This window comes from Choloepus didactylus, chromosome X, assembly GCF_015220235.1.
Source record: "Choloepus didactylus isolate mChoDid1 chromosome X, mChoDid1.pri, whole genome shotgun sequence".
Classification (NCBI taxonomy): Eukaryota; Metazoa; Chordata; class Mammalia; order Pilosa; family Megalonychidae; genus Choloepus; species Choloepus didactylus.
The window spans coordinates 112231621-112251243 of NC_051334.1; the positions used below are offsets into that span (position 1 = coordinate 112231621).

The 19623-nt window shown below is 40.2% G+C and overlaps 1 protein-coding gene and 1 pseudogene across 1 annotated transcript in view; both read left to right on the top strand.

The window, feature by feature from the left end:
* Positions 1 to 19623, top strand: part of ARL13A (ADP ribosylation factor like GTPase 13A) — a 100893-nt gene that overhangs the window by 13438 nt on the left and 67832 nt on the right. The gene's annotated exons all lie outside the window — the stretch shown is intronic.
* On the top strand, positions 3254 to 12079 carry LOC119523194 (annotated as a pseudogene).

Genomic DNA, 19623 nt, shown 5'->3' on the forward strand with positions numbered 1-19623 from the left:
TTCCCTTCTAAAACTCTCTTTTTTTTTTTAATATTCATTTTATTGAGATATATTCACATACCACACAGTCATATAAAACAAATCATACATTCGATTGTTCACAGTACTGTTACATAGTTGTACATTCATCACCAAAATCAATCCCCAACACCCTCATTACCACACGCACAAAAATAACCAGAATAATAATTAAAGTGAAAAAGTGTGCTTCAGGTTTTAAAGCAGGGAAGGATAGTGAGGCATTTGCCTTGGGCCCCAAATTTAAGGGGCACCAAAAAACTCAGGAAATAGTATTTGAATGCAAAGTTTTAAAAAATCAAAAGTAATGCAAAAAGTCCATGGTGAACAAAATATCAAAATTTCAAATACAGATAACATTGGTAATGGTGCCATGCCAAGCCATTTAAGAGCATGATGCAAAGGTAGAATATCAACAATACTAATTTTTTTTTTTTTTTTAGAGATAACAGTAAAAATAATGTTTATTGTAAAACTCTCTTTTGCTCTCATGTACCACCTTGGTAGATTTTTAAGGTCTTAACAGCACCCCCCCCAAAAAAAAAAGTGAAATATAAAGGGAATTACTAAGTAATTGAGAAAAAAGTAACCACAGTAGGTCAGGGAGAGCAAGGATAGTATATTACATTTCACTTTCCAGAATTCTGTTTTCTCCTAAATGCCCTATATGCCTTTTACATTAAAACCTATGTTGTTCAGAATTAAAAATTTCTATTCAAGCACTTTTCCAGTAGTAAATTTTAATTACACCAGAGACCACTTATAGCTTTTCTGTTCTCTGGGCTGGGCTTTATGTCCCTCCCTCAGCAGCTACTGCCTCAACTAGTCAAACATGACCAAGAAGAGCTGGTAGTTTTCTTTAGGTTGGAACAGTCACCTGCATACTGGTGTTTCATGTTACCTGTTTACTAATACCCCTTAAGCAGATCAAACAACTGGCATTCCTGGCCGGTAGACAAAGGGTGAGAATGTGGGAAAAAAGTTTATAGCAACCTTGCCCCCTGCATTAATGTGAAAGAGATGATTGACCCTGTTGATCCCTAAAACTCACCAAGCTCCCATAATGTGTTCTGACCTAGACAAGACCTAGCTACTGGATACAGGGAGCTAAAGTTAATGATTGTGCAGAGCCTTTGGATTCTGAAGCTTCCATTACTTAGTTGAGTTAAAGAAGAATGAAGAAAACTGGCTTCTAGTCCTAGATTTGCAACTAAAGAGCTATATGTGATTCTGTGTATGTGTGTTTGTATGAACAAATATGTAGTGAAAACATTTTTCCTTTACTACCTATGCATGTAACCATAAACATTATAGAATATTGTTTTGTTTTTATATTTAACATAAATGTTATACAGAAATGTTCTGCAACTTTCTCCCTCAATAGTATGGTTTTCATACATTTTGCTCTACTTCCACATTGCTATATATAGCTATAATTCATTCATTTAACTGCAATGTGAAATCGTCATATAGATATAACATAATTTGTGTATCCATTCTGTTGATGGTCATTTAGGTTGCTTTCCATTTTTTACTACTGCAAACAAAATACTTCAATGGACATCTGTATATGCATGTGTATCCTTGTGCACATGTGGGAATTTCTCTTGATTAAATATCTAGAAGTGGAGTTACTAGGTTATAGGGAATGCATAAATTCAGCTCTAGTAGGGACTGCTGAATAGCTTTCTAAAGTGATTAGTGTATGGAAGTTCCAATTGATCCACATCTTCATCAATACACAGCATTGTCAGTCTTTTTTCATTTTAACCACTATGATGGGTGTGTAGTAGAATTTCATTGTGGTTTTAGTTTGAATTCCTCTGTTACTAATGAGATAGAGAACATTTCATTGGTTTATCATCTGATGTCCTTTCTTAAATCAATTTTCGACAGGGAAAAGAGGTGAGAGGAAGGGCATGGTGGGGAGGGAGTTAGTGATTATGAGATGAGGGTGGGAAGCCAACACTGTAGAAAGGAAAGCCCAAGGGCACTAAATCAAAGTTTCTGAGTGTTTCAGTTTCACTGAGGATTGGCCAAGTGTGATGGTTTAAGTTCATGTGTCAAGTTGGCCTGGTTATGGTAACTAGTTGTTTGGTCAAGCAAGCACTGGCCTGATTGTTACTGTGAAGATATGCTGTGGATTTACATCATCAGTAAGTTGATTGCATCTATGGCTGATTACATCTACTATCAACTGAGGAGACTGCTTTCAACAATGAGAGAAGTTTCATCCAATCACTTGAAGGCCTTAAAAGGAGAAGAGATGATTTCAGCAGTCAGAAGGGAGAATGTCTCCCTCTACTTCAGTCAGACAGCTTCTCCTAGGGAATTCATCTAAAACCATCAGCATTCCCAGCTTGCAGCCTGACCTATGGAATTTGGATTTGCCCATCCCCACAGTCACATGAGCCAATTCCTGTTTTAAAAATCTCATATTTACTACATATACATATATGTGTATATGTGTGTGTGTGTGTGTGTATCCATCCACTGGTTCTGTTTCTTTAAAGAACCCTAATACACCAAATATATACAGATTTGGGAGTCTCTCTTTTTCCTTTTTTTAATTAAAATATATTAAAGATTAAGTAAAACATGGCAACAAGTGTCTGAGACTATTAGGAATTAAGAATATGGAAAACTAAACTAAGATAATCTTTCTTATGCCTTTCTTACAGTTACATAATATTTTCTTTAACTTCACATGGCAAATAAGAAAAAGCAAAAGTAGAGATGGTACAAGATTAGTGACAGCTGCCCACTTGGGGAGGATGGGAGGAGTAGATCTCATTGAAAGACCCAGAATTGGAGTATGTGGGGTGAGGGAGAGAAATCAAATCACAATCTTAAGTGCAGCAGCTAAAGCTGCATCCTTGAAGTCCAACCATAAAAAGCTCCTGGCAGGGACAGAATTAGATTAGTGGTTTTGTAGGGTTGGGGAAGGATAGAGGGATTGAGAGGCGACTGCTAAGGGATATGGGGTTTTTCTTTTCGGAGTAATGAAAATGTTCTAAAATTAACTGTGGTTATGAATGCACAACTCTAAAAGCTGTTGATTGTACACCCTGGATGGATTGTTTAGTATGTGAATATCTCTACATAAATCCACTTTTTAAAAAAGGACTAGAGTCATAGTCACTGTTTTGATGTGATAGTTTGTCAGATGGTTGCTATCTCACATTTTCCTTCCTGATTTCTGTGGCATCCTGCTCTCTGGGATCAGTCATGGGCAATGGCAATGAGGAACAGAACTTCATCCTCAGACTTTATCCTTTTGGGGCTTGTGATGAACAGTAAGGCTACAGGCATTGTCTTTACAGTTATCCTTGCTATTTTCTTGGCATCTGTAACTGTGAATTTGGTTATGATATTTTTTTTTTTTTTTTTAAATCATCATTTTATTGAGATATATTCACATACCACGCAGTCATACAAAACAAATTGTACTTTCGATTGTTTACAGTACCATTACATAGTTGTACATTCATCACCTAAATCAATCCCTGACACCTTCATTAGCACACACACAAAAATAACAAGAATAATAATTAGAGTGAAAAAGAGCAATTGAAGTAAAAAAGAACACTGGGTACCTTTGTCTGTTTGTTTCCTTCCCCTACTTTTCTACACATCCATCCATAAACTAGACAAAGTGGTGTTTGGTCCTTATGGCTTTCCCAATCCCATTGTCACCCCTCATAAGCTACATTTTTATACAACTGTCTTCGAGATTCATGGGTTCTGGGTTGTAGTTTGATAGTTTCAGGTATCCACCACCAGCTACCCCAATTCTTTAGAACCTAAAAAGGGTTGTCTAAAGTGTGCATAAGAGTGCCCACCAGAGTGACCTCTCGGCTCGTTTTGGAATCTCTCTGCCACTGAAGCTTATTTCATTTCCTTTCACATCCCCCTTTTGGTCAAGAAGATGTTCTCCGTCCCACGGTGCCAGGTCTACATTCCTCCCTGGGAGTCATATTCCACGTTGCCAGGGAGATTCACTTCCCTGGGTGTCTGATCCCACGTAGGGGGGAGGGCAGTGATTTCACCTTTCAAGTTGGCTTAGCCAGAGAGAGAGGGCCACATCTGAGCAACAAAGAGGCATTCAGGAGGAGACTCTTAGGCACAAATACAGGGAGGCCTAGCCTCTCCTTTGCAGCAACCGTCTTCCCAAGGGTAAAACTTATGGTAGAGGGCTCAACCCATCAAACCACCAGTCCCCTATGTCTGTGGTCATGTTAGCAACCATGGAGGTGGGGTAGGCGAATACCCCTGCATTCTCCACAGGCTCCTCAAGGGGGCACTACATCTTTTTTTTTTTTTTTTTTTTCCCCTTGTTTGTCTTTTTTCTTTTTTTTTTTTTTTTTTTTTTTTTTTTTTTAACTTTCCCTTCTTTTTTCAAATCACCTGTATGAAAAAAAAAGTTAAAAAGAAAACAAACATACAATAAAAGAGCATTTCAAAGAGACCATAGCAAGGGAGTAAGAAAAAGACAACTAACCTAAGATAACTGCTTAACTTCCAACATGTTCCTACTTTACCCCAAGAAAGTTACATAATATAGCAACATTTTCAGTGAACTTGTTCCTACTACAACCATCAGAAATTAACAGACCATAGTCATTTCTGGGCATCCCCAGAACGTTAAATAGCTTATCTGTTCTTCCTGGATTATTGTTCCCCCTTCCTTAATTGCTCTCTACTGCTAGTTCCCCTACATTCTACATTATAAACCATTTGTTTTACATTTTTCAAAGTTCACATTAGTGGTAGCATATAATATTTCTCTTTTTGTGCCTGGCTTATTTCGCTCAGCATTATGTCTTCAAGGTTCATCCATGTTGTCATATGTTTCACCAGATCGTTCCTTCTTACTGCCGCGTAGTATTCCATCGTGTGTATATACCACATTTTATTTATCCACTCATCTGTTGAAGGACATTTGGGTTGTTTCCATCTCTTGGCAATTGTGAATAATGCTGCTATGAACATTGGCGTGCAGATATCTGTTCGTGTCACTGCTTTCCGATCTTCCGGGTATATACCGAGGAGTGCAATCGCTGGATCGGATGGTAGCTCTATATCTAGTTTTCTAAGGAACTGCCAGACTGACTTCCAGAGTGGCTGAACCATTATACAGTCCCACCAACAATGAATAAGAGTTCCAATTTCTCCACATCCCCTCCAGCATTTGTAGTTTCCTGTTTGTTTAATGGCAGCCATTCTAACCGGTGTTAGATGGTATCTCATTGTGGTCTTAATTTGCATCTCTCTAATAGCTAGTGAAGCTGAACATTTTTTCATGTGTTTCTTGGTCATTTGTATTTCCTCTTCAGAGAACTGTCTTTTCATATCTTTTGCCCATTTTATAATTGGGCTGTCTGTACTATTGTCATTGAGTTGTAGGATTTCTTTGTATATGCAAGATATCAGTCTTTTGTCAGATACATGGTTTCCAAAAATTTTTTCCCATTGAGTTGGCTGCCTCTTTACCTTTTTGAGAAATTCCTTTGAGGTGCAGAAACTTCTAAGCTTGAGGAGTTCCCATTTATCTATTTTCTCTTTTGTTGCTTGTTCTTTGGGTGTAAAGTCTAGGAAGTGGCCTCCTAATACAAGGTCTTGAAGATGTTTTCCTACATTATCTTCTAGGAGTTTTATGGTACTTTCTTTTATATTGAGATCTTTGGTCCATTTTGAGTTAATTTTTGTGTAGGGGGTGAGGTAGGGGTCCTCTTTCATTCTTTTGGATATGGATATCCAACTCTCCCAGCCCCATTTGTTGAAAAGACCATTATGGCTCAGTTCGGTGACTTTGGGGACCTTATCAAAGATCAGTCGGCCATAGATCTGAGGGTCTATCTCTGAATTCTCAATTCGATTCCATTGATCTATATGTCTATCTTTGTGCCAGTACCATGCTGTCTTGGCAACTGTGGCTTTATAATAAGCTTCAAAGTCAGGGAGTGTAAGTCCTCCCACTTCGTTTTTCTTTTTTAGAGTGTCTTTAGCAATTCGAGGCATCTTCCCTTTCCAAATAAATTTGATAACTAGCTTTTCCAAGTCTGCAAAGTAGGTTGTTGGAATTTTGATTGGGATTGCATTGAATCTGTAGATGAGTTTGGGTAGAATTGACATCTTAATGACATTTAGCCTTCCTATCCATGAACATGGAATATTTTTCCATCTTTTAAGGTCCCCTTCTATTTCTTTTAGTAGAGTTATGTAGTTTTCTTTGTATAGGTCTTTTACATCTTTGGTTAAGTTTATTCCTAGGTACTTGATTTTTTTAGTTGCTATTGAAAATGGTATCTTTTTCTTGAGTGTCTCTTCAGTTTGTTCATTTCTAGCATATAGAAACATTACTGACTTATGTGCATTAATCTTGTATCCCGCTACTTTGCTAAATTTGTTTATTAGCTCTAGTAGGTGTATCGTTGATTTCTCAGGGTTTTCTAGATATAAGATCATATCATCTGCAAACAATGACAGTTTTACTTCTTCTTTTCCAATTTGGATGCCTTTTATTTCTTTGTCTTGCCGGATTGCCCTGGCTAGCACTTCCAGCACAATGTTGAATAACAGTGGTGACAGCGGGCATCCTTGTCTTGTTCCTGATCTTAGAGGGAAGGCTTTCAGTCTCTCACCATTGAGTACTATGCTGGCTGTGGGTTTTTCATATATGCTCTTTATCATGTTGAAGAAGTTTCCTTCAATTCCTACCTTTTGAAGTGTTTTTATCAAAAAGGGATGTTGGATTTTGTCAAATGCTTTTCAGCATCTATTGAGATGATCAATTGATTTTTCCCTTTTGAGTTTTTAATGTGTTGTAATACATTGATTGTTTTTCTTATGTTGAACCATCCTTGCATGCCTGGAATGAACCCCACTTGGTCATGGTGTATGATTTTTTTAATGTGTCTTTGGATTCGATTTGCAAGTATTTTGTTGAGGATTTTTGCATCTATATTCATTAGGGAGATTGGCTGGTAGTTTTCCTTTTTTGTAGCATCTTTGCCTGGTTTTGGTATTAGATTGATGTTAGCTTCATAAAATGAGTTAGGTAGTGTTCCATTTTTTTCAATGTTTTGAAAGAGTTTGAGTAAGATTGGTGTCAGTTCTTTCTGGAAAGTTTGGTAGAATTCCCCTGTGAAGCCATCTGGCCCTGGGCATTTATTTGTGGGAAGATTTTTGATGACTGATTGGATCTCTTTGCTTGTGATGGGTTGGTTGAGGTCTTCTATTTCTTCTCTGGTCAGTCTAGGTTGTTCATATGTTTCCAGGAAATTGTCCATTTCTTCTACATTATCCAATTTGTTGCCATACAGTTGTTCATAATATCCTCTTATAATTTTTTTAATTTCTTCAGGATCTGCAGTTATGTCACCTTTTTCATTCATTATTTTGTTTATATGGGTCTTCTCTCTTTTTGATTTTGTCAGTCTAGCTAGGGGCTTGTCAATCTTGTTGATCTTCTCAAAGAACCAACTTTTGGTGATATTTATCCTTTCTATTGTTTTTTTGTTCTCTATGTCATTTATTTCTGCTTTAATCCTTGTTATTTCTTTCTTGTACTTGGTTTAGGATTGGTTTGCTGTTCATTTTCTAGCTTCTTCAGTTGATCCATTAGTTCTTTGATTTTGGCTCTTTCTTCCTTTTTAATATATGCGTTTAGTGCTATAAATTTCCCCCTTAGCACTGCTTTTGCTGCATCCCATAGGTTTTGGTATGTTGTGTTCTCATTTTCATTCGTCTCTATATATTTAGCAATTTCTCTTGCTATTTCTTCTTTAACCCACTGATTGTTTAGGAGTGTGTTGTTTAACCTCCAGGTATTTGTGAATTTTCTAAGTCTCTGATGGTTATTGACTTCTAATTGTATTCCATTGTGGTCAGAGAATGTGCTTTGAATAATTTCAATCTTTTTAAATTTATTGAGGCTTGTTTTATGTCCCAGCATATGATCTATTCTGGAGAAAGTTCCGTGAGCACTAGAAAAGTATGTGTATCCTGGTGATTTGGGATGTAATGTCCTGTAGATGTCTGTTAAATCTAATTCATTTATCAGATTGTTTAGGTTTTCAATTTCCTTATTGGTCTTCTGTCTGGTTGATCTATCTATAGGAGAGAGTGATGTGTTGAAGTCTCCCACAATTATTGTGGAAACATCAATTGCTTCCTTTAGTTTTGCCAATGTTTCTCTCATGTATTTTGTGGCACCTTGATTGGGTGCATAGACATTTACGATTGTTATTTCTTCTTGCTGAATTGCCCCTTTTATTAGTATGTAGTGGCCTTCTTTGTCTCTCAAAACATCCCTGCATTTGAAGTCTATTTTATCTGAGATTAATATTGCTACACCTGCTTTCTTTTGGCTGTAGCTTGCATGAAATATTTTTTTCCATCCTTTCACTTTCAATTTCTTTGTGTCCCTGTGTCTAAGATGAGTCTCTTGTATGCAACATATTGATGGTTCATTTTTTTTGATCCATTCTGCGAATCTATATCTTTTAATTGGGGAGTTTAATCCATTTACATTCAACGTTAAAACCGTGAAGGCATTTCTTGAATCGGCCATCTTATCCTTTGGATTATGTTTGCCATATTTTTCCCTCTCTCTATTAATATCCTTTATTGTACCCATACCGAATCTCTTTAGTACTGAACCTTTCTCCAAGTCTCTCTGTCCTGTCTTTGTTTCTCTGTCTGTAGGGCTCCCTTTAGTATCTCCAGTAGGGCAGGTCTCTTGTTAGTAAATTCTCTCAGCATTTCTTTGTCTGTGAAAAATTTAAGCTCTCCCTCAAATTTGAAGGAGAGCTTTGCTGGATAAAGTATTCTTGGCTGGAAATTCCTCTCTCTCAGAATTTTAAATATATCGTGCCACTGCCTTCTCGCCTCCATGGTGGCTGCTGAGTAGTCACTACTTAGTCTTATGCTGTTTCCTTTGTATGTGGTGAATTGCTTTTCTCTTGCTGCTTTCAGAACTTGCTCCTTCTCTTCTATGTTTGACAGTGTGATCAGTATATGTCTCGGAGTGGGTTTTTTTTGGATTTATTCTATTTGGAGTTCGCTGAGCATTTATGATTTGTGTATTTATGTTGTTTAGAAGATTTGGGAAGTTTTCCCCAACAATTTCTTTGAATACTCTTCCTAGACCTTTACCCTTTTCTTCCCCTTCTGGGACACCAATGAGTCTTATATTCGGACGCTTCATATTATCTATCATATCCCTGAGGTCCATTTCGAGTTTTTCAATTTTTTTCCCCATTCTTTCTTTATGCTTTCATTTTCCATTCTGTCATCTTCCAGGTCACTGATTCGTTGTTCAACTTCCTCTAGTCTTGTACTATGAGTGTCCAGAATCTTTTTAATTTGGTCAACAGTTTCTTTAATTTCCATAAGATCATCCATTTTTTTATTTAGTCTTGCAATGTCTTCTTTATGCTCTTCTAGGGTCTTCTTGATTTCCTTCATATCCCGTACTAGGGTCTCATTGTTCATCTTTAGTTCTTTGAGTAGCTGCTCTAGGTGTGTCTCTTCTGGTCTTTTGATTTGGGTGCTTGGGCTTGGGTTATCCATATCGTCTGGTTTTTTCATATGCTTTATAATTTTCTGTTGTTTTTGGCCTCGTGGCATTTGCTGTCCTTGATAGGGTTCTTTTAGGGTTTGTAGACCAGTTGAAGTCCTTATCTCTAATTTATCAGATCTACAGCTTCGTGGAGTACACTTTCTCTAACTAACCAGCAGGTGGCGTCCACGAGCCACCTGTTCTCCACAAGCCAGATCTCCCCTGCTTAGCCTTTTTGGTGAGTGGGGGAGTGAGTCTTGTGGGGCCCAATTGGTGTCCCAAGCTTGCGTGTGTAGTTGGTGTTGCCTGCCCTGTATGTGGGGCGTGTTTCTGGGCAGTCGGGGAGGGGGGGGTGGCCCTAACAATCAAATCTCCCTGATGATCCTAGAGTTTTAAAGCTACTGCAATAGTCTAATCCTTCAGTTCAGTCCTGCCACAGTTTGTCTCTGCCACTGACCCACAAGTCTTTGGTATTGGCGTATGGCTCCTGAGACTTGCAAGTGGGCCCCTCTTCCAGGCTGTGCACCCCGGGTCCTCTGTTGAGGGATGACTGTGCTATGTCACAGGTGAGTGCCGTCCCCCCAGGGCAGTTCTGGGCTGCTGGGCTGTGTTGGGAGGCTCCCAGTCTGCTCAAATGATGGCTGAATGGGGCTCTGTTAATTCACACTGCTCCCTCTTCCCAGCTTTGGGACATTCAGCTGAGGTTGTAGGGAAGGCTAATGTCCACGCCCAGTTTTGTGGTGTGTGCCTGTTATTTGAAGCACTTCCGTCACACTGGGTTGTCTGGGGCAGCTCTGGGCTATGGGGCTGGCGATGGGCAGGAGTGTTTCCTGTCCACCAGGATGGTGGCTGTGAGCGGACACCCCCCTTTTCTTGGGAAGTTGTGTTGTTTAGTGAATTTTCTCAGCCACTGGATTATTGCCTTTTGTCTCAGAGCTCTCTTATTTCTGCTCTTGACTTGATGTGCCCAAATTTCAATTCTTTGAAGCTTTCTGTATTGAGCTTCTTAGAGTAATTGTTTTAGAAAAAGCAAAAAGGATTTAAAAAAAAAAAAAAAAAAAAAAAAAAAACGGCCCTCCTCAGAGATCTAATGGGTTATTGAAATGCTAATAGACAAAGCAACCAGGGCCATTAAGGAAAGGTGCCCTGGGCAGAGAGATCAGCCTTGCTTCGGGATTTGCATATGCGCCTCAAGGCCTGATCTCCGCCCTTCCCCTTTCTGTGTTCACCAGAACTCCAAAAATCCTCTGCTTTTACTTTGGAGCTTCTCGTGTTGTTTTCCTTCTATGCCCGTCTCCTCTCTGCTGGGCTGGCTGCTCTCAGAGTCTCTGGTGTCTGGCCTCAGTCTATCTATGGTTGGAGTTTGAATCAGTAGAATGAGTTTCCGATGAGAGCAGCCACTGCAATTCTCCCTTCTCCTTCCTGGAGCTGACAGCCCCTCCTCCCCCGGGACTGAGCCTGGCAGGGAGGTGCGCGGGTCCCCTGGCCGCAAAAACTTACAGATTTCGCTGATCTCAGCAGTTCCACGTTTTCATGAGTGTTGTATGAAGTATGCCCAAAGACAGATTGCTCTGTGGTGTCCAGTCCACGCAGTTCCTGGCTTTTTACCTACTTTCCTGGAGGAGTAACTAAAACATACAGCTCACCAGTCTGCCATCTTGCCCCGCCTCGGTTATGATATTTTAATTCAGGTGGACTCCTGCCTCCACACTCCCATGTACTTCCTGCTCAGCCATTTGGGCATCATGGACACCCTTTTCATTTGCATCACCATCCCAAAGCTCCTGGTCAACATGGTGTCCAAAGGAAAGACCATTTCCTTTGTGGCCTGCAGCATCCACACGTTCTTCCACTTGACCATGATTGGCTCAGAGTTCTTTCTTCCAGGCTTCATGGCCTAAGACTACTATTTGGCTGTCTATAACCCTCTTAGGTACCCAGTCCTGATGAACCACAAGGTATGTCTTCTGCTGGCTGCTGGTGCCTGGTTTAGCAGCTCTCTCAATGGCTTTTTGATCAACCCCAACACCATGAATGTCTGACTGTGGCTACCATGGCATCAACCATTTCTTCTGTGAGATACCTGCAGTTCTCAGACTGGCCTGTGCTGACACATCCTTGTAGGAAACCCTGATGTACATCTGCTGTGTACTCCTGTTGCTCATCCCCATCTCTATCATCTCAACCTCCTACTCGTTCATCTTGTTAACAGTCCACCGCATGTGCTCTGCCAAAGGTTGGAAAAAAGGCCTTTACCACATGTTCATCCCATTTGACTGTAGTCAGCATTTTCTATGGGGCTACTTTCTACAATTACATTCTGCCTCAATCATCCCACACCCCTGAGCAGGGCAAGGTAGTGTTAACCTTCTATACCATCATCACACCCATGCTGAATCCTCTGATCTACCACTTCAGAAACAAGGATGTCATGGAGCATTTAAAAAGCTATTTACATGATGCTCACCTGCTTAGAAAGTAACAAGTGATGCTTGAGGTCTTCCATCCAAGTGATGGAGAGGTTCGTCATAATTTTTTCCTGAAGAACCTTTTGCATGTGTCCTGTTTCATCATAGACTATTTAGTCCACTATCAACAAGTACTAATTATTGGCAATTAAGAAGATTCATTCTGGCTGGATTCTTGTTCCTGGGGGGTGGAGGTGGGTGGGAGGAGGTGAAATAGTTCATTAGTTATGCAGATATTTTTGGCTAAATATCTAAAATTGTTTATTACTAAGTAGGTTAAAGGATTCTTCTGATCTTGTTTCTTGGCTCTGGGGTGGGGGGCACATATTAGAATTCACAGCAAAACCTTATATTGTAAACAAAACGAATCATTAAAAAACCCTCCAAAGCTACCAAAAGTTTGGTGCCAAAAACTCTATGATTATTTTTATAGCAATAAAGTATAACAATACCAGTTCACAAGTGGCAAAGAGCAAAAATCACACAACTTCAATCATTACCTTTTATTACTGGAATTGCACAACAGACTGTAAGCTCTGTGATTATCTTTTCTTCTTCTGTGCTGATTACTGTCAAATGCTAAGAGACAAATAGTGGATGGATTGAATTTTTTTAAAAAAGCTCCTGGCAGCAACCTAAGGCCAGACTGCTTCCTAGTATCTCTCACTAGGTTAGGTTTCCAATTGACATTCAATCCCCAAAAATGGCAGCACTGGCTTTTCTGATTCCAGCTAGAAGACCATAGATGCCAGTGTTAAAGAACACAGAATGGTAAAAAGAACACAGAATGGTAAATGCCCTTTTTACCCAGCATTAATCTAATAGAAGTACCTACAACAGTCTGTATAGGAAGTATAGTGACATGGTTTAGAATACTGCTCAGATTTTAATGTGCATGTGAATCACCTGGGCATCTTGTTAAAATGCAGATTATGATTCTATAGGTGTGAGGTAAGGACTCAGATTCTGCATTTCTAATAAGCTCCCAACTACTGTGATCTGAGGACTAACCACACTTTGAGTTTAGAATGTGAGCTATGGAGTCAGACAGACCTAGGTTTAAATCCCAGCTCTGCTGTTTCTTAGCTGTGAAACCTCTGGCAAGCCATTTAATCTCTCTGAGCCTTACTTCCTCACCTGTAAAAAAAATAACATTGCCTACTTCATTGGTTTGTCATGAAGGTTACATGAAATAATTCATGTAAAACATGGATGTGCCGGTTTGAATGTATTGTGTCCCCCAAATGCCATTATCTTTGTGGTCTTGTGGGACAGACGTTTTGGTGCTGGTTAGATTTGCTTGGAATGTGCCCCACCCAGCTGTGGGTGGTGACTTCAGTGGGATACTCCTATGGAGGTGTGACCCCACCCATTCAGGGTGGGCCTTGATCAGTGGAGCCATATAAAACATACTGACTCAAAGAGACGGGATGGAGTGCAGCTGTGAGTGATGTTTTGAAGAAGAGCAAGCTTGCTAGAGAGGAACATCCTGGGAGAAAGCCATTTTGAAACCAGAACTTTGGAGCAGATGCCAGCCATGTGCCTTCCCAGCTAACAGAGGTTTTCCGGACGCCATTTGCCATCCTCCAGTGAAGGTACCTGATTACTGATGTGTTACCTTGGACACTTTATGGCCTTAAGACTGTAACTGTATAGCCAAATAAACCCCCTTTTTATAAAAGCCAGTCCATCTCTGGTGTTTTGCATTCTGCAGCATTAGCAAACTAAAACAGATTTTGGTACCGGAGAAGTGGGGTGCTTTTGCTGCTGAGTTTGCAAATACCGAACATGTTGGAACGGCTTTTTAAATGGATAATAGGGAGTTTCTGGAAGAGTTGTGAGGAGCTTGATAGAAAAGGCCAAAACTGCTTTAAAGAGACTGTTTGTGGAAATATGGACTCTAAAGATACTTCTGACGAGGTCTTGAATGGAGATGATCAATGTGTTGTTGTGAACTGGAAGAAAGGCGATCCTTGTTTTAAAGTGGCAGAGAATTTGGCAAAATTGAGTCCTGGTGTCAGATGGAAGGAAGAATCTGGAAGCAACAACCTGGAATACTTAGCTGAGGAGATCTCCAGACTACATGTGGAGGATGTATCCTGGCTTCTCCTTGCAGCTTATAGTAAAATGCGAGCAGAGAGAGATAAACTTAGAACTGAACTCTTGGGTTCAAAGAAACCAGAAGCTGATGGCTTGGAAAATTACAGGCTTCCAGGGGGTGGAATCCCGGAAACTACAGCCCAACATGAGGATGTAACCAAACATGGAACCCAGCTGCCATTTCAGTACAAGCCAAGATTGGAGATGGAATTATCCAGAAAGGATTTGTGGAAAGTCTTATTGTCTGATGGCTTTGACCCCTGCATGCTTCATGCAAAGCCAACAGAATTTTTGCGAGAACTTTATAGACAGAGCCGCTGCCAGTCTGGACTGGAGGAGACAGACAAGGAACAAATTGCAGGAAAAATTTCTTCAAAGACAGAGCCATGGAGGTTGAGGTCTAGAGTCAAGAGGCCTTGGGCTGGGAGAGCGGAGCAGCCCACACGCATGGAAAGGGTGAGTTTGCCCCGGAGGTCGAGGGTGGGCATTCCACCTCGATGCTCTGGAAGAGTTTTGCCACCCGAGGTCCCAAAGAGGGTGGAGCACATTCCCAGGGAATTGGGGAGAGCCTGGCTGCCACCACACTGTTCTGAAGGGGTTGAGCGTGTGCCCCGGAGATGGAAGGGAATCCGGGAGCTGCCCCGATGTTTGAGGAGGGTGGGGCCGAGAAGGTGGTCTCCCCAATGTGTGGGTATGTTGGAGCACTCACCTAAGCGTTTGGAGAGGAAAGAGCCGCCGAAAAGGCCCTTAGGAAGGGTTAGGCTCCCGCTCTCTCAAGCCCCAAGGATGCAACGTCGTTCTGTAAATGACTCTCAGACTTTGAAATCTAATGGAGTTTGTCCTGCAGGTTTTAGGAACTGTTTTGGTCCTGTGAACCCTGTTTTCTTTTCAGTTTTTCCTTATGGCAATGGAAATGTTTATCCTATGAATGTCCCTCCTTTGTATATTGGAAGCATATAACTTGTTCTAAGTCCACAGATCCAAAGCTAAAGGAGAACTGTGCCTTAGGACCCACCACGCCTAAATTGATTTTGATGGGATTTTGTACTTAACTTTTGTTACTGAAATGGTTTAAGTTTTTGTGATATTGTGATGAAATGAATGTATTTTGTATTTGGAAAGATAATGTCATTTTGGGGTCCAGGGGGTGGAATGTGCCGGTTTGAATGTATTGTGTCCCCCAAATGCCATTATCTTTGTGGTCTTGTGGGACAGACGTTTTGGTGCTGGTTAGATTTGCTTGGAATGTGCCCCACCCAGCTGTGGGTGGTGACTTCAGTGGGATACTCCTATGGAGGTGTGACCCCACCCATTCAGGGTGGGCCTTGATCAGTGGAGCCATATAAAACATGCTGACTCAAAGAGACGGGATGGAGTGCAGCTGTGAGTGACGTTTTGAAGAAGAGCAAGCTTGCTAGAGAGGAACATCCTGGGAGAAAGCCATTTTGAAACCAGAACTTTGGAGCAGATGCCAGCCATGTGCCTTCCCAGCTAACAGAGGTTTTCCGGACGCCATTTGCCATCCTCCAGTGAAGGTACCTGATTACTGATGTGTTACCTTGGACACTTTATGGCCTTAAGACTGTAACTGTATAGCCAAATAAACCCCCTTTTTATAAAAGCCAGTCCATCTCTGGTGTTTTGCATTCTGCAGCATTAGCAAACTAAAACAATGGAACAGAGTAAGTAATTAATAAATGCAACCATCTATTAATGTTCCATGAACTTGCATTCCCACATATCTATGATATGCTCCAGACTGTGATTCTGAATGATTATCTGGAAGTCCTGCAAGAGCCTAGATTAATCAGAGAAAGACAGATGGAATCATATTTAGTCATATTTTATGTTAGTCTTATTTTATTGTATTGTAATTCTTTGAAAATTGAAACCTCATCTGTATCAGCCTGAGTGCCACCAGAAAATAGATGGTACACTGAAATTAACATAATTAGTGGAAAGTTTAAACAAAAGGACTACCTATAAAAGTATGGGAAGTATGTAGGAAAACCAAGAGGAATAGTGCAGTAACTTGGGGCTGTTACAAACCCTAGGCCCAAAAAGATGAAGGAAGGGGACAGATACCAGAACAAGGAGAATGTGGTGGAGAGAAAGTCCTCGTGAGAGGAGCTGTGATCTTTAATTAAAGGACAGTAGTCAGCCCGAGGAGGCAATGATGCAAGGAGGAAGCTAGGAACAAACACACTGACCTCAGTTCCTTCCCTCCCTTTGATGTCCTGCCAGGGATCCCCACTGCTCAAACACTACCAGAAGCCAAGAAGGGGAAGGAAATTACATATGTAATCCATATAGATCAGCCTCCTGGTGGATAGAGCAGGGGATAAAAAGGTAGAGAGTGTTTCTGGCAAGCACAAGATCCGGTATACAGTCTGCAACACATACTCAGCCAAAATACTATTTGTGGTAGGTTGAAGCTGAATGGACCCCAGAAGGTCATGTTCTTAAAGCTAAGCCATTCCTGTGGGTGTAAACCTAGTGTGGGAGGGAACTTTGATTAGTTAATTTTTTTTTCAGTTGAGGTATACCCAAGGTGAGTTTTAATCCTCCTACTGGAATCCTTTAAAAGGATGAAATACAGAGAAAGACACAGAAACTCAGAGAGAAAGTCATGGAAGCAAGAAACTGAAAGCAATGAAGCCCAGAAGAGAAGGGAGAGACCTACAGAAGCTGCCATGTGCCTTGCCATGTGACAGAGGAGACCAGGTATCGTCTTGATGATGCCTTAATTTGGTCATTTTCATGGACTCAGAACTGTAAGATTGTAGGCTAATAAATTCACATTGTTAAAAGTCAGCCCATTTCTTGTATATTGCATTTTGGCAGCTTTAGCAAACTAAAACACTAGCTAAATCACAAGACTGTATTCCTCTGACCAAGCCAAAAAAGACAGACCACTGGTTTGGACAAAGATAAAATCAACTTGTTTATCACTAAATGAGGATCAATAACTTTCAGGGTATCTCTCCCTTGGATGTCCTATAATCATCCAAAACTCAACCCAGCTAAAACTGAATTCATCTTTCTCTACTACCATAACTCAGCTTTCCCATTTCCATTAATGGTAGCCTTTGGACATGCCAGTCTCTCTGCCTGAAATATCCTTCCATTTCATCTCTGCTTATTTAAATTCCACCCATCCTTTAAGGTCCAGCTCAAATACTTCCCACTCCTCCAAGAGGTCTTCCTCCCAACTACTTTAGCCACATTGATTTCCCTTGTCTCTGGACCCCTCATGCCAGAAATTTAGTCCCTATTGTCAGGTATTGCTTTTTAACTGGTTTGTGTATACATATCATCATCCCAATTAGATACTCTACTTCTTGAAGGAGAAACTATGTCTTAAGTTTATTTTTTAATTATATATATACACACACACACAAAATTTGCCATTTCACCCACTTTAAGTATAAAATTTTGTGGCATTAATTACATTTACAATGTTGTACTATCATCACCACCATCCATTACCATAACTTTTTCATCAACCAAACCAGAAACTCTGCACCCATTAAGCAATAACTCCTAATTCCCCTCTTCCCCAAGCTCTTGAATCTACTTTCTGTCTCTATGAATTTGCTCATTCTAGACATTTCATATAAATAGAATCATACAATATTGATCCTTATGGGTCTGGCTTATTTTACTTAGAATTTTTTTCAAGGTTCATCCATGTTGTAGCATGTATCAGAACTTCATTCCTTTTTATGGATAAATAATATTCCATTCTATGTAAATAGCACATTTTTGTTTAGCCATTCATCTGCCAAAAGACACTTCAGTTGTTTCCACCTTTTGGCTCTTGTGAATAATGCTGCTATGAACATTGTGTACAAATATCTGTTTGAGTCCTTGTTTTCAATTCTTTTTGGTTAACTTTCTTTTGCATCCTTGTTAAGACCAAGCATCTTGAGACCTATTACATATAAACACAATATGCACCTGGAGAATGAATAATAGGGAAAGAACATCAAGGAATCAAATTTCTAATCTCATGTTTCCATGAGAGCTTCTTTGTATGCACCCCAGAAAAACATGTTCTTAAATTTAATCTATTCCTGTGGGTATGGACCCATTGTAAGAAGGACCTTTTGATGAGGCTACTTCAGTTAAGGTGTGACTCATCTTATTCAGGATGGGTCTTAATCCCTTTACTGGAGTGCTTTATAAGAGAATGAAATTCTGACAAAGAGAAAACCACAGGAAGCAAGAAGCTGAAATTGAACCCAGAAAAGAAGGAAGACACCAGGAGCCACAGCCATGTGCCTTGCCATGTGACAAGCTAAGTACCAAAGGTTGCCAGTAGCCAGCCGCAGAAAGCCCTAGTCTTGGGGAAAAAGCATTGCCTTGATGATACCTTGATGTGGACATTTCCCCACCCTCAAAACTGGAAGCTAATAAATTCCCATTGTTTAAGCCAACCCATTTCATGGTATTTGCTGGAGCAGTCTAGGAAACTAAAAAGTCTCTGAGAACCTGCCTGGCCTTATGTAAAATATGCAGGCATAAAGGACACCTCTGCCTCCCATATATCCTATATCCACTTGGCATTTCTAAAACACTCTTTAAAATAACCCTTGGATTAAATAGAAAATCAAAACAGAAATTACAAACTATTTATAAATCATCAGCAAGGAAATCAATACCCATCAAAATTCATGATATGCAGCTAAAGTGTACTTGCAAGCAAGTTATAGCATTAAATTCATTTATTGTAAATATAGTTCAACTGATAATAAATTAACTATTTTGACTCAGAATAAATGAACTAGTTGTGCAAGTTTGAATGTATTATGTCCCCCAAAACACATTATCTTTGATGTAATCTTGTGTGGGCAGAAGTATCAGTGTTGATTAGATTGTAATTCTGTGAGTGTTTCCATGGAGATGTGCCCCACCCAACTGTGGGTGATGACTCTGATTGGATAATTTCAATGGAGGTGTTACCCCACCCATTCAGGGTGGATCTAAATTAAATCACTGGAGCCATATAAATGAGCTGACAAACAGAAGGTGCTCAGTGCAGCTGAGAGTGACATTTTGAAGAGGAGCTACAGCCAAGAGGGACACTTTGAAGAATTCATGGAAGCTGAGAGAGGAGCTAAAGCTTACAGAGACATTTGGAGATGGCCTTTGAAAGCAGACTTTTGCTCCAGAGAAGCTAAGAGAGGACAAACACCCCAAGAGCAACTGAGAGTGACATTTTGGAGAGAAGCTGAAACCTAGAGAGGAACGTCCCAGGAGAAAGCCATTTTGAAACCATAACTCTGGAGCAGATGCCAGCCACATGCCTTCCCAATTAACAAAGGTTTTCCAGATGCCATTGGCCATCCTCCAATGAAGGTACCCCCTTACCTTGGACACTTTACGGCCTTAAGACTGTAACTTTGTAACCAAATAAACCCCCTTTATAAAAAGCAATCCATCTCTGGTGTTTTGCATTCTGGCAGCATT